This window comes from Ixodes scapularis, unplaced genomic scaffold, assembly GCF_016920785.2.
Source record: "Ixodes scapularis isolate PalLabHiFi unplaced genomic scaffold, ASM1692078v2 PGA_scaffold2__306_contigs__length_199485367, whole genome shotgun sequence".
Lineage (NCBI taxonomy): Eukaryota > Metazoa > Arthropoda > Arachnida > Ixodida > Ixodidae > Ixodes > Ixodes scapularis.
In genome coordinates this window covers 79197437-79212482 of record NW_024609857.1, presented here as the reverse complement: position 1 = coordinate 79212482, position 15046 = coordinate 79197437, and the positions used below count along the sequence as shown (strand labels likewise).

The following is a 15046-nucleotide window of genomic DNA, read 5'->3' as shown; positions in this document are numbered from 1 at the left end:
AAGCCTTACTTTCCCTGAAAGTCAGCGTCGACTCGCTGCAAACGCTCCCCGCCAAGCTTGATGAGCTTCTCCTGCTTATGCCTACTGTTGAGGAACTCAAGTCAACAGTTAGACCTCCAAGCGTCGGTAGACTTCTTCTCTGCACAATATGACTCTCTCCTGAAATCGGCAACGTCTAATGAACTAGCGGTGAAAACTCTTCAACATGCAATCTCGGGCCCCCAAGCCACAGTTCGGTCTCAAGCTACAGAGATCTCACGGATTCAAGCTGAACAAATTGACAGTGAGCAGTACTCTCGTCTTCCAAACTTAGAGCTGCACGGTTTGCCCTACTCTTCTGATGAGAACCTGATTACCTACATAGTTGAGCTTGCGAGTAAGCTGTCAATCGATAACTCGTTTCACCATTCTGACATCCATGAAATCGATCGCTTGCCAGCCAAGCGTGACGGAATTCCACCAGTCCTAGTTCGGTTTTCTTCAGTTAAAATGAAGGAAACTTGGATGGCTAAGCGCGGTACACTTCGTTTGCTAAGTCAGAAGGGTTGCCTACCTAAGCTCTACTTCAATGACAACCTCACTCGAACAAACAAAGAACTGTTTCGGCAAGCGAGGCAGAAAGACAAGGTGCAAGGCTATAAATTCGTATGGGTGAAAAGGGCCAAAATATTTGCCAAAAAAGCGAGAATTCTGAGCTGGTCCGTATCAACCAGCTAACTGACATTGACAAGATTGTATAGACTCACGATGAATTTTGCTGAAGTGTCAAATTTTAACGACCTCTGTATTTTTTTGAAGATCCACAAGAGACGTTTTGCACAGTGGTACATGTAAATATTAGGAGCCTCAATAAGCACTGGAATAAATTCAAAATAATTTGCAAGGAAATTTCCCCTTAGTTGATGCGTCTATTCTTTCTGAAATTAATATTGTAGCAGAAGCAACAACTCAATTTTTTCTGCTAGGATACACTAGCATATTCACCACTCAACCATCGCGTAGAGGTGGAGGGATAGCAGTTTTCGTTCGCGACACCTGGTCCGTCACTCACCTTGCAGTAACCTTCAATCATGCTGAATGTATTGCGCTCAATATCACGAATTCGATTAGCTCTGTCTGCATTTTAGCAATATATAGACCACCTTCGGAAAACGTCCGATGTTTTTTGGACGAGTTTGATACTGCACTTCGGCAGTTTGCAACTTACGATCATTTATGCGTTTTAGGAGATTTTAACATTGATACCTTAACCCCGTCAAAGTCCTCAGTATGCACCTACCTCAACACTCTTTCTGCTAATGGGATTTCCAACTTGATAACAGCTCCCACTCTAGAAGAGACTCTCTTGGGCAGGTTGGTTGCTTCGTGCTTAGACCACATTAATCTAAGAACTTGTTCAGAAAAAGTCCTATCGGCGGTTATTACACAGAAGCTAGCTGATCACAATTTTGTTGGGTGTCGTTGGTTCTGTGATAATTCTTCTCCCCTGAATAGGTTGGCGGGCACAAAAAAATCAGTCTTTGACTCCTCTAAGTTTGATGGCCTTGTTTCTTCCTATGACTGGAACGACTTTCTCCAATCATCTACATCCACTGATATTTACCAAAAGTTTGTGCAGGTTTTGAAGGCATTTGATGCTTCCTCCAGAAAAGAAATATACGTTAAAAGACGCCGGCCTGACCACTACTGGTTGAATGCAGATATACTGGCAGCAATAACAGAAAAAAATAAACTTTGGGCTCGGCATAGGCGCGCTCCTAACAATGCAGAGCTTAAATCAAACTTCAAAACTTGTAGAAATATGGTTACACCGATGATTCGTTCAGCTAAGCGCAGATACTTTTGTAAAAAGTTATCAGAATTTCGCTCAGACATACGCAAAACGTGGCTTCTCGTTAACGAATTCCGTGGTCACTCCTCCCGAAATTCAATCGATAATGTATTAAAAAGGTTCTTTGGCTCTAATCTGTCAACGGTTGTAAGGGATTTTAACAGTTTTTTTGCGACCTTTTCAGGTACGACACGAGATTCTTTCATGACTTTCGAAAATGTTGTAACGACCTCCGCTTTCCTTCCGCCTATGATAGAATCAGATCTCTCTTCATTGTTATTCAGTTTCAAACCATCAAAATCACCAGGCATCGACGGCATTCGAGTTACTGATCTTCGTAGAAATTATGAGGTTATTAAGCATGTACTACTTCATATGTTGAACGGCTTTATTACGAGTTGCATTATTCCAGACGAACTAAAGACCGCTATAGTACGGCCCTTGTTCAAAGGCGGCGCAGGGAGTAAGATTGAAAATTACCGCCCAATTTCTATTTTGCCAATTATTGCACAACTTCTTGAAAAACATGTATTCCATACTATGACGTCATTTCTAGATTTGCATGATGTAATTGCACCGAGTCAGTTTGGTTTTGTTCAAGGAAGGGGAACCCAGCCATTCTTGAAGATTTTGCCGATTTATTATTTTCTGATTTTGAAAAACATATTGTTTGCTGTGCTCTCTTTTTAGATATATCTAAAGCTTTTGATACCGTTAGCCATTCAATCCTTTTGAAGAAGCTTTATAGCTACGGATTTCGTGGTCCGTTTTTTTCTTTTCTTTCAAACTACCTATCAGATCGCTCACAACTTGTAATTGCAGCTGGGGCACGGAGCCCGCGAACAACATTAAGGGCAGGTGTACCACAACGCTCAATCCTATCTCCTCTCCTATTTAATTTGTTTGTTAATGACATTTCTACTTTTCTTTCCCAAGCCAAACTTTATCAATACGCGGATGATACTGTAATTGTTACTAGACATATTAACTTCGAAGATGCTGCCCGCTCACTGCATGCGCTGCGACTGTAGTCATGGATTGGTTTCAACGAAATCTTCTGGACGTTAACGTAAACAAGACTAAGCTTATTTGTTTTCATAATCCTCTTAATAATGTGTGTCTTGATTTCCCTTTCCTTTTACATAACTCAAACTGTGTATCTTGCAAGTGTGTTCCTTTAGTATATGTTGAATCTGTAAAGTACTTAGGAATCTTGTTTGACTGCGGTTTAACTTGGAATGCTCAACTCACGTCCCTCTGTAAAAAATTAAGGAGTACTTGCTGTCTGCTATATAATACAAAATCACTTATGCCTCTCTCAGTTCGCAGACTAGTCACCCATGCTCTTGCATATAGTGTGTTACAATATGGCGTTACGGTGTTTGGAAACTGTTCCGGCTTCTGGCATGAGAAAATTGTCTGCATTTTAAAAAATATTTTGAAAAGTGTTTCTTATGGCATGCAACTTCCCGATGGTACTGATCTCTTTCAACATTTACAATTTCCCTGCCTCCGAACACTTTTTATTCAAACTGTTATCTTACGTTACTTTTGGACAGATCAATTCAAAAGAAAAAACGTTTTTCTTCGTTCTCTTCGTTTTCAAGAGACTTTCGAGATACCGTTCGCCCGAACAAGATATGGACGGTGTACACGCGAATTTTACGTGCCTGAACTCTAATAATCTGCCTTCTGAAATTCTACAAGCGAATTCACTGCGTCAACTAAAGAGAATGCTGAGACTTCACCTACTGGGATGAGATGTCGCCTAGCGTGTGCATATTTTGTTAGTATCAGTGTGTGTGTGCCTAATTACTGATTCAGTTTTGTGCATCCTAAAGTTTTTCAGTTTGTTTTACTGATGTGTGTGTGACGAACTTTACACTGCTTTTTCGTGGACATATCAGTTGTTTTTTGTTTTTTTTTAATTTTTTGGGCGGCATCACACAAGCCATTTGTTGGCTTTGATTGCCCCCGCACTCTTGTATGCTTTCATGAATGTGTCCTGAATACAAGTTTATTATTATTATTATTATTATTATTACCTAGATATGTGAAATATCTAGGTATTGAATTCGATAGTGACCTTTCATGGAATACGCACATGGGAACTGTATGTAAAAAGCTTAGACGTGTTTCCTGTCTACTTTATAATATGAGATCACTTGTTCCACAATATGTTAAAAAGATGGGCATCAATGCTTTGGCATAAAGTGTTCTTCGCTATGGAATAACCGTTTATGGTGGCTGTTCTATGTTATGGCAAAAGAAAATGCACAATATTTTGACTGGAATGTTTAGAAGTATTACATACGGCACTGATACCGAAACAGAACAAGAAAAAATTGATCATATTAACCTTCCATTATGTCATGCTTTGTTTACTGAGACGGTTGTTTTAAGACACTTTTGGGATGACAAATTTAAAGTTCCCCACATTGCACCTCGGGCACTCAGACATACCACTCGTTTTGAGGTGCCGAGAATGTCAACGAGGTATGGCAGAAGACAGCGAATATTTTATGTACCGGACATTTTCAACAGTCTTCCTGAAAGAGTGTTGGACCTGGATTCGAAGAAAAAGTTGAAACAAGCCCTACGAGACCTATTTTAAATCAAGTGTGCCTGCACGAACCAGATTCATCTTCTGGGCGTCTTCAACTGTGCTCTAATGATTTTTTTTTCTTAGGCCAGTGATGTGATCTTTATTACAACCCAAGTACTGTGGCAACTTGACATGACCTGTGCTTCATTTTTTTTAAATATTTTGATGTCTGTGTGTGTGTTCTTCATGTTATGTGACTATCCACATATCAACAACTCTGGACACTAACTTTACCAATGCTTCAATGTTGTTTTTCTTAAAACGTGTGTGCGTGTGTGCGTGTGTGTGTGTATGTGTGTGTGTGTGTTTTATGTGCTGATGCACTCTTCACAATGTTGAAATTAATTGATTTATAACTTTAATACTGGTGGTTCAGCCAAACAAGCCAATTCAGGCTTCGGCAGACCCGAATCATACTTCGTCGCATCCGAAAAAATAAACTATTATTATTATTATTATTATTAATATTATTATTATTATTATTATTATTAAACTCTGACTTTTCGCCTGTACTCTGATGAAACATTGAATGTGTGTGTTTTTTTTTTCTTCCTATGTTCACGCAATGTGAGTCCGTGTGAATATCCGGTCTGCCACACCAAATGCTGGATCTGGTCCCACAAGCCTCTGCTGCTTTGACCAGACCCGAAACTCAAGTGGTTATATTTGCGGTGTTGAATACAAATTTATTCAACATTGCGAATTGCCATAACCCGAAGCAACTGCTCCCGGGTATGGCACAAAAATGGTGAACAGTATCTTAAAAGGAATCCTGCGTCATGTACCTTACAAACCCACGACAACTTGTCCCGATCCTTTTCAAGCCCTCTTCATGCCTAATTTTCAGTCTCTCTTGTTTGAAACGATCGTGCTCACCCCCTACTGGAATGACGAATTCAAAACACTCCGTCCAACATCCCGTCAACTACAACTAGACACTCGGTTTTATGTTCCCACGTGTTATACACGTTATGGCAAACACATGCGATGTTACTATGTTCCTCAAATTTTTAACTCGTTACCATCCAACTTTGAAGACCTGACTTCAAAAAAGAAACTAAGGAAAGCTCTACGTCATTATACTTCCTTAAACGAAACCCCTTAAAAGGCCTGTTTTTTGTGGGCTTTTTGGTGCGGTTTCTTTGTCGTGTTTAAAAGACCAAACATCCCTGCTTTTCTTTTGCAACATTTTTTTATTTTTATTTATTGTGCATATTGTTTTCTTTTACTCTTTACTTTTTCTAACTTTGTAAAGTTATTGTGATTTGAAAGAGCCGAAGACTGAAAGGTATGTATATAGTAGAGCTAATTGATCATACTGATTAGTGCTCCAGAGTACATACCGTTTGTATGTAAAACTTTTGACATTCTGTGTCGCATGACCAACCTCTGAAACTTCACGAACTTTTCTCAAGAGTTGTGACAAAGCTGACATTTTTTTTCATTTGTACACTTACTCTTGCTGCGACGCTCAAGCTTTTTATGTTCTTTTCTTCACTTGATGCCGATGCGAAGCTCCCGTTTTTTTTATAATACTTTTCTTGATGGTATTGCGATGCTTAACATTTCTGTTCATAATACTTCACTCCATGTCACTTCAACTTAGGTTCTGTCCCACAAGCCCTCGATGGCTTTGACGAACCTGCATTAATTTTAACTAGTCTCAAAGAGGAGCAATATACTTTATTATTATTATTATTTCGCTGCTTTTACGAACGACAGATTTCTTCGCTGCACTGAGTGCCAACTTCGCGCGCATACGAAGTGCGTATACTTTCCGGAGACCGAACGCACATTTTTTCAGCGTGAGGTGAGCTCATTTGTCTGCCAAGAACCAAAATGTGCCAAGATCAACGGTGGAGCTAGGACTAACGTCAGCGGCGTGGTCTCCAGTGACCCCGACGACCAGTTCGCCCGCTCTCCTCCGCCATCGGCCTCCCCTACTCGTTCGGTGACGCTGCGTGCCTCCTCTCCCGATGGCCTCGACTCACGTGGGGACGCCAGCCTTCAGCCCTTGCGGTCTCTTCTCCTCGACGCGCTGGATTTGGATTGGAAAACCTTTATTGTTCGCTAGAGTTACAGGTGGGTATCCTGAAGGAATTTCTTTCCTCACCGAGGAGGTTGCTTCCCTCGGTGAAGACAACGCCCGTCTCCGTCGTGAGCAGAAACAGCAGGCGGAACTCCAGACAGGCTCCATCGCCTGCCTGCGGGCAGAAGTTCGCAGCTTACGCGACGTGCTTCGCAAGCGTGCAAGAATTGATGCTGAAGGTCAGGCAGGGCCCTGTGGAGGAAAAACAATTGCTGCGGCCCTGCGCTTCCCTCCTGCCTCGGGTTTCTCTGCAAAGTGTGCAGTTGCACTAGTGAACGGGACGACGAAAGATGATGCGCTGCCTGGTAAGCCGTAGCCATGAGCCCTCAGACACCGGTCTCTGAGCTGCTGAGCCTGGTGTCGGAAGATGATCCACTGCCTGTTAAGCACAATCTGATCAGCCCGAAGACTCGAATCCCTGCGCAAGCCGGAGCGTCCGTGGCGTGCAAGCTGAGAGTTGCCCCCCTAATCTTCTCACCGGAGGGCATTGTTTGTAACCAAGCTGGATCCGGTCACCACCTCTAATGACATCGTGGGGCATCTGTGTTCGCTCGCTGTGGAAAGCTTGAATTGCCACCGACTGAAGACTCGCCACAATACATACGCCTCCTTTCACGTCTCTATAGCTGCCGAAGACTTCGAGAAACTCTCTGACCCTGCTTTGTGGCCGAAGGATTGTCTTTTTAAACCTTTCATAGGCGCTCTTCGTCAAGAACTCCCTCACTCGTCTGAAGAAGCCCACAAGCCCAACACTAAGTACAAAGATGAGTAACGTCGATTTGTTTTACCAGAATGTCCGTGGCCTGCGGACGAAAGCTGAATGTTTCTTTGCCAACATTACTCTTTCTAATTACTCAATTGTTCGTTGGTTATGTCCTAGTGTTATTTCCTCCGACTACGTTCCGCCTGGTTTTTATGTCTACCGTCACGATCGTGATTTCTCTTCCCGGGCCGAGTAGGAGACGGTGTATTGGTCGCGGTTAACAAACAATACAGTTCACGAAGACGTGAGGATTTGGAAAGATTAATCGAGTCTCTGTGGGTGGAAATTCAGTGTTCTAAGAAAGAACGTATTTTATTAGGTATGTTTTACCTTCCTCCTCAGACGACACCAGATGATGTCCAAAGATGTCTCGCTGGCATTTAAAATACAATCAATAATTCACAGGGGAGCAATATCTTAATCTTGGGGGATTTTAACGCTCCAGGTATTAATGGACACAGTTGAATGTCCTTACTGGCAAATTTTATTGGAAACAAAAGTGAAACTATCTCCTCAACTTTACTTCCTTTTTAGATCTTAGACAGCACAATAACATTCTAAACGAACAAGGTAATGCTTTAGATTTATGATTTTCAAACACGGACGGTATGCGTGTGGCTCGAAGTTAACTTTCTATGGTTCCTGAGGATAGATATAATCCTGCTCTTGATGTAATTCTTTCTGTTTTCGATCCTCCGGTCCTCAGTTCCTCTAATGGTCCTTCCTCTCACACATCGTATAAATATTCAGCGGGGGAGTACACTGGAATCTATCATCCTCTTTTGGGTGTTGACTGGGCTTCTATCTTGGAGTCCTCTGATGTCAACGGCCAAGTATATCTCCACACAACTGTTGTTCAGGAGGCCATGGACATATATATGCCTCTTAAAACGTCTAAAAAATATCGTTTGCCTATCTGGTTCTCTCGTGAACTCAGAACGCTTTTAAAACGGAAAGATTTTTTGCACAGGAGGTTTAAGAAAATTGGTCTTCCAAAGTGGGAAGTTGAAATTAAAATTTGCAGAAAGCGATGTAAGAAAATTTTAAACCGTGATCGCCAGGCGCATCGTGACTCGGTAGAATCAGATCTTGTTACAAAATCCCAAGAAATTTTAGAGGTACGCTATATCGCGCTTGGGGAAGAATATTGAGTCCGAAATCGTCTTGAATCAGCATAGCGACAGTGCAAAGGGCATGTCTAAGCTATTTGCGGATCACTTTGCGTCAGTGTACAATAATAATAATAACTGCTCCTCAACTATATTGCCTCACTCGGACGTACTTAATGACTCACTAGGTTCTGTAGTTGTCAATGCGGAATGTGTTAGGCTATGCATTAAGAAAATGAAACCCACATTGTCTGCAGGACATGACGGGATACCCGCTGCAATTGTCAAGGGTAATCATGAATTACTTACGCCTATACTGTGCACGATTTTCAATAACTCCTTAACGTCAGGAATATTCCCTGACGGCTGGAAACTGGCAGTGGTTGTTCCGGTCCTGAAATCTGGAAATAGTGGTGATGTTCTTAATTACAGACCGATTTCTCTTCTCTCTGCATTTTCCAGACACTTTGAAATGGTAATCCATCCATTCCTCTCCTTCAAGTTTCGTAGTATAGTAATTCCAAATCAGCATGGCTTCATGTCCGGCAGATCGACATCCACCAATCTCTTTATCTTTTACGTCTGCTGTCTCTGAAGTAGTTTGTAATAGAGGTCAGCTTGAAGTTTTTTTTTTTATTTCGACCTGAGTAAGGCATTCGACGTAGTCAACCACGGCATCCTCTTATACAAGCTTTCCTCGTACGTAGTATGTGGTTCGGTATACAATTTGTTAAAAAGCTATTTGTCTGATAGGCAAGCCTACGACCTCGTCAACAATACTACCGCGTCCTTGTACAACGCAAGCTCTGGAGTGCCTCGGGGATCAGTCTTGGTCCCCCTCCCTTTTAATATTTTTGTAAATGATGTCTCTTGAGTTATATTAATTTCTTCATTTCTGCAGTACGCTGATGATATAAAGCTTTACAAAAAATTATCGACCTTAGAGGACTGCATCGCGCTTCAGAATGACGCATATTCCTTCGGTCGTTGGTGTTTAGACAATGACCTCCGTCTAAATCCTTCTAAAGCAAAAGTAATGACATATTCTCGGAAGACCCATAATATATTTTTTTCCATATAGTTATCATGGCAAACTGCTGTCACGTGTAAGTGAACTAAGGGACCTTGGAGTTGTCTTTGATTCAACCCTGAGGTTTGACACTCACGTTACCAGAGTGGTTCAATCGGGCTTGCGCATGTAAGGCGCCGTGTCTCGCATAACGAAGGAATTCAAAAGCCCGTCCGATTTTTTTACGCAGTGTTGTTCCTTAGTTAGATCCCAGCTAGAGTACGCCTCGGTTGTTTGGAACGGCATTTCGAAAAGTAACAGTTTGTCTGTCGAACGAGTCCAAAACAAATTAATTTTTATCGTTAAATATTGTTACCTTGAGAAAGGTGATCCTTGTCTGAACGGTGGGTGTAAGTCGCAACTCGTTAGCTTGGTGACCCTGCACCAGCGTCGGGTGAAGGCAGATTTGTTGTTTTTGTTTAAGATCCTGCACGGCTCGATTAACTCTCCCAGCCTTCCGTCTGAAGTGAGCCTTAGAGTTCCACGTGTGCCTACACGGCTACAATCATCTTTTTTATATAGGTCGAGATTTTAGCCACTTAAACCCGATCCAAAGGTCGGCTGAGTGTTATAATCGCCACTCTGACTCAATTGATATTTTTAACTCATGCGAGAGCAAGTTCGGAAATGCTGTTCGAATCTTCCTCTTGCAGGAAAAGGGCTGATCAGTTGAAGCGTTTATGTAGTATTTACTTTTTGCTCTCACACCTGGTGATGTCTCTGTTTTGCGCTTTTGATTTACCTTGTTGATTTGAGTGTTTTTCATACTTGTTAATATTTTTATTCTCAGACTGGTGAACTACGTTCTCCTTATGCAGTGGTGTGTATGCGTGTTTGTATGTGTGTGTTTTTGCTTTTTTTTTAGTGTGCCAGCACTAAGACCCATTGGTTGTTTCTGGACACTTTAATAAACATTGATTGATTGATTATTAATATTACTATTACTATCACAATCAACTCATCGAAAACAAAATTAGTCTGTTTTAGAAATCCCCTAAAAAAATGTCGTCCTTGATTGTCCAGTGACTTTGCACACCTCAAGGTGTCCTGACTGCCACTGTTTCCCACTGGAGTATGTAAATCAGGTGAAGTATTTGGGTATTTTATTTTATTCAGATATGTCGTGGAATTCTCCCCTGTCGTACACTTGTGGTAAACTTCGTTGCATAAGCTGTTTACTTTTTAGTCACAGAGTGTTTATCCCGTTTTTTGTAAGGAAATCCGTCGCGCATGCCCTTGGTTAGAATATACTATGGTATGGTATCACGTTATTTGGTAACTGTTCGGAGTTGTGGCAAACAAAAATTGTCCGCATTTTGAGGGCCCTTTTGAAGAGCGTCGGGTATCATCTGGATTTTTCTTCCGGTTTGATGGTGTTTCAATCTCTGCGGATATCGAACTTCTCTTCCCTTTTTGTGCAGTGTGTGGTACTCCGCCACATCTGGAGTAACGATTTCAAGGCTCCTTTTGTAGGCCACAGGAACCTTCGCCACATATCGCGTTTTATAACCCCTCGTTGTACTGCGCGTTACGGAAAAAGAGTTAGATCATATTATGTGCCTTTCATCCTCAACAACCTTCCAGAGCACGTCATCAAAGCCAGCACGAAGAAACAATTAAAAAACATGTTAAATAATTTATCCGTATAACGTTGCTGAAGCTCCAGTGTTTCCAGCATCCTGTGACTTTTGTTTTGTTCTGTGCTTTTCTTTTACAAAACGCTCATTGTTTCGTCGCTCGACTTGCCGGGTCATGTCCCACAAGCCTCCTATGTCTTTAAAAGACCCGTATTTGTATTGTGTTACTGGTTTCCTGTTGAATAAATTTATTAATATTATTATTAGTTTTAATATTATTATTGTTATCAAATACCTAGGCATTTACATTGATTGCGATCTTTCTTGGACTACTCATATGATGCATCTTTGTCAACGGCTGAGGTCAGTGTCTTGTATGCTATACAACATAAAAAGATTCCTACCTTTCTCCATCAGGAAAAGGGTTGTGCACGCTCTAGCCTGCGGTATACTAAGGTACGGGATCACAATTTGTTTTAACTGTCCACTCTTCTGGCATTCCAGAATTGACCGAATTCTAAGCGCAATCCTCAAGAACGTCACGTATAACACACCATTTTCGTCAAGCGCTAACTTGTTTGGTTCGCTTGAACTGCCCTCATTCCACTCCCTCTTTTTCCAAACGGTGATCTGGCGCCACTTCTGGGAGAGCGAATTTAAGGTCACATCAGATTCGTAGCGTGAACTTAGGGCTACCTCTCGTTTCGACATACCACGAGGGAGAACGCGATATCGTGAAAGTACGCGCGCTTTTTATGTGACAAAAGTGTTCAATGATTTAGCAGACTCAATATTTTCCATTACCTCAAACAAGAAAGTAAAGAAAACTCTAAAAACAACATTTTCTTACGTATCGCGACAGTGACTGTGAGCTTTTTATGATATCGGTGAAACGTTGACTATTCTTTTTGCGATATTATTTTCCTTTTCATTTCTCAATTGTGTCCTGAAGTAGATTGTTGTTTTATCTGCATCATCGTGAGGCCCTAAGAACTCTGCGAGTTTGCCCAGTGATTTTTTTTTTTTTTTTGCGTTGGTGCTCTTTTTCTTATTAGTGCCCTACACTATTTGTAACTACAGTCTTGGTCTGCTCGTCCTGACGTTCTGCTTCGCCTTTCTTCAATACGTACGTACAAGCGTGCGTGTGTGTGTGTGTGCGCGCTGATGAGTGCCGTTTCTTTTATTTAGTGCTCCGACTGATCTGCTGGCCCCGCGGCTAACTCCGTTGTCCGTCCTGCGGGAGCAATGACAATTTTTTGTGTGTTTTCTTCTCTTCTTTTATTTTTACATACTCTGTGACTATACGCGAGCTCGCCCTTTGATTCTTCTCTTGCTGGATCTGGTCCCACAAGCCCTTGCCGGTTTTGACCAGGTCCGAAGCTGAACTTGGTAATTCTTCTCTCATGAATAAATATTATTATTATATTATTATTATATTATAATTATTATAATTATTAGTAGTATTATTATTGTTACAGTTCTCTCTGCAATTCATCGTCAAGTATAACCGAAGTCAGAAAAAATTCTTCCTCTTAGCTACTATGGAATTTCCTGGAAATCTCTTAGCTAGACTTTGGCTGCCACTCAGGCTTGAGTAACTATGAATGAAACAAAAATAAAAACGTAATTCAATCAACCTTTATTCACTTGCGAAAATGAAAATCAAAAAGCCATTCCCTAAAGGCTTTGTTCCCTCGCAGGAACAGCTGCTTTTCGAAATTCGTGGCCGATAGTCTGCCACTGTTTTTTAAACACATGTCTGCCAATGCTCAATAGCCTTTTGACGGACGCGCTCGAAGGCACCGCGACGTTGTGCCGAAGGAATAGTTCATGAAGAGTGGGGTACTTGATAATCTCAGCCACTTCTTTGTTTCTGTCGTTAGACTGCAGTTATCATGACAACTCCTGTCCATCCTCACTTTGAGAGCCCGTAGCCACCGACCCTAAAAAAAAATTATCATGCTCCGCGGAAGATCACGTTTTTTTTGTTTTTTTTTATTGTAAGGGTAGACGACTGCGGCAATCTAGCGATTTTGTCCTTCATTAGCTGGACCACTGCATCCCGTTGACCGTCCGGCACACGCAGCTTGAACCGAGGCACGAGAACAGCGCTGACAAGCACGGTCTTTTCTTTCATCACGTTGCCAAACCTGCAGAAAACGAAGTATTTCAAAATAGGAATTATCGTTTTCTGGCCACTATAATGTGTTAAAGCAAAAATTTACGGATAATAAAACGCAACTTTAGCTTTTCTCAAGGCCAGCGATCGCAGCAAGTCTAAGCGGCTCACAGATATGAATTGCAGATAAGGACGCGAGCTTGTGCTTCAGCGCTGTGATGGTGGGGAGCGAGTATCTGAGCAACATATTCTTGTCAGCCTTGATGATATCCAGGGCCTTTGGGAGGGGTTTAATCACCGAAAAAGAGAGAGTGATGTGTAAACCAGAATATAAAAAAATATAAACTATTGGTGCTGCCAACAGAACCAAATGCACAGAGCCTCCCACCTCGCAGCATTCCTTGACGAACTGCACATCCCTGATGCGCCGCTTGACTGGAGGTTTTTGTCTCTGTCAATATTCTTCCCGGCTGTCAAATTTGTCTTCTAGCAGACCTTTAATGCACTGCATGGCGTTAAAGTGTAAATTCCACCGTGTGGCGTTTGCGACAACCAGGTACCTAAACGGCCAAAATTCGTGTATAATTATGTTCACCAGTAAATAGAAAACAATTCCTGAACTAAGCGCCGTGATGAATCGGCAGAGCAATATATTTTTTGTTAAAAAGTACCTTCCACACAGGGAGTGAATCTCGTCCGCTGCGAGAGTTGACTGATTCTGTCGTGCCCACAGAGCCTGGCACATGCCGAACGTTGCGAGTACGTTGCGTCGTTCTCAGCCCTTTTCGCGTCAGCGGTGGCTAGCAGATATAAAGTGTGAGCTGCGCATCTTTATTGAGAAGGAAGACGGAACGGCTCTTCATCTTCGAGCACAGAGGATAAATCAACCGGCTGCGTTTCCTCGCAATCGTTGTCTTTCTCGCCAAAGATTCTAAGCGCAGCGTATCATGCCCCAAGTTAGGAGCGTCGCTCATAACATTTTAGAATGCATTTAAAAAGTGGCCAACGTCGTTGAGGACACTAACCGGAAGGCCTTTACGAAGTTTGAGCCGTTATCTGTCGCGACTCTGGTATCCTTGTGCTGGATTCTGAACTCCACAAAGACGTTCTCAGGCTCCTCAGCAATCGTACTGTACGTTATACTGCCACTCACGCGGCGACAGCACAAAGCTGCAACCTTTCGCTCCCGCGTTTCGGCGTCCAACCACAGCGCGGTTACTCCCAGGAAGGTATTGGGGAGCTACATGTTTGTCATAAAAGCATTGATGCTACTAAGGCAGCAGTATAACTTTTACCGGTTGAAAGTCTTTCAGCAATCTGCGGTCGCTGCAACGAACTTTGCTTTGCTGAACTCTTTAGCAGCTTCTCCTTTGTTTTGGTGTACCTAGCATCCAGTCGCGTTACGAGCATTATTCTGGTGACAGGCGTTCAGCTTGGTGCTAAGCATTTGACCATTTCAAAGAAGTCATCTCTTCAACCACTGACAACGATCGCACTAAATTAATTACGAAATTCGCGATTAGTTCCTCGTAATGCCTTTGAGTGAGGGGCCTTTAGGCGCCAATGGCATCTATCGTCGTCTGCTTGAGGTTTGGCGCATCTTTGGAGCGTGAAATTGCATAGATGCTTCGATTACGCTAAGTTGGTCCCGCCGTTTCGCTGTCCAGCTGGCATACGTGATCGGGATGTATGGACAGCGATATAAATTTACATTCTAATGAACATTAGGAAGCTATAGTAACTATCGTATTTTATTAGTTACGTCTTTGCATGATAAGGTACAGTTAAGCATGGTGACGCATAGAACAAAGCAAGGCGTTTGCAAAATTAATATTGGAGGGAAGGTAATACATGAGAACAATAATGTAATTTCAAAAACATCAT

The 15046-nt window shown here is 42.1% G+C and overlaps 1 pseudogene; it reads right to left on the bottom strand.

The window, feature by feature from the left end:
* Positions 1–13616: 13616 nt before the first annotated feature.
* LOC115331388 lies at positions 13617–14572 on the bottom strand (annotated as a pseudogene).
* Positions 14573–15046: the final 474 nt, after the last annotated feature.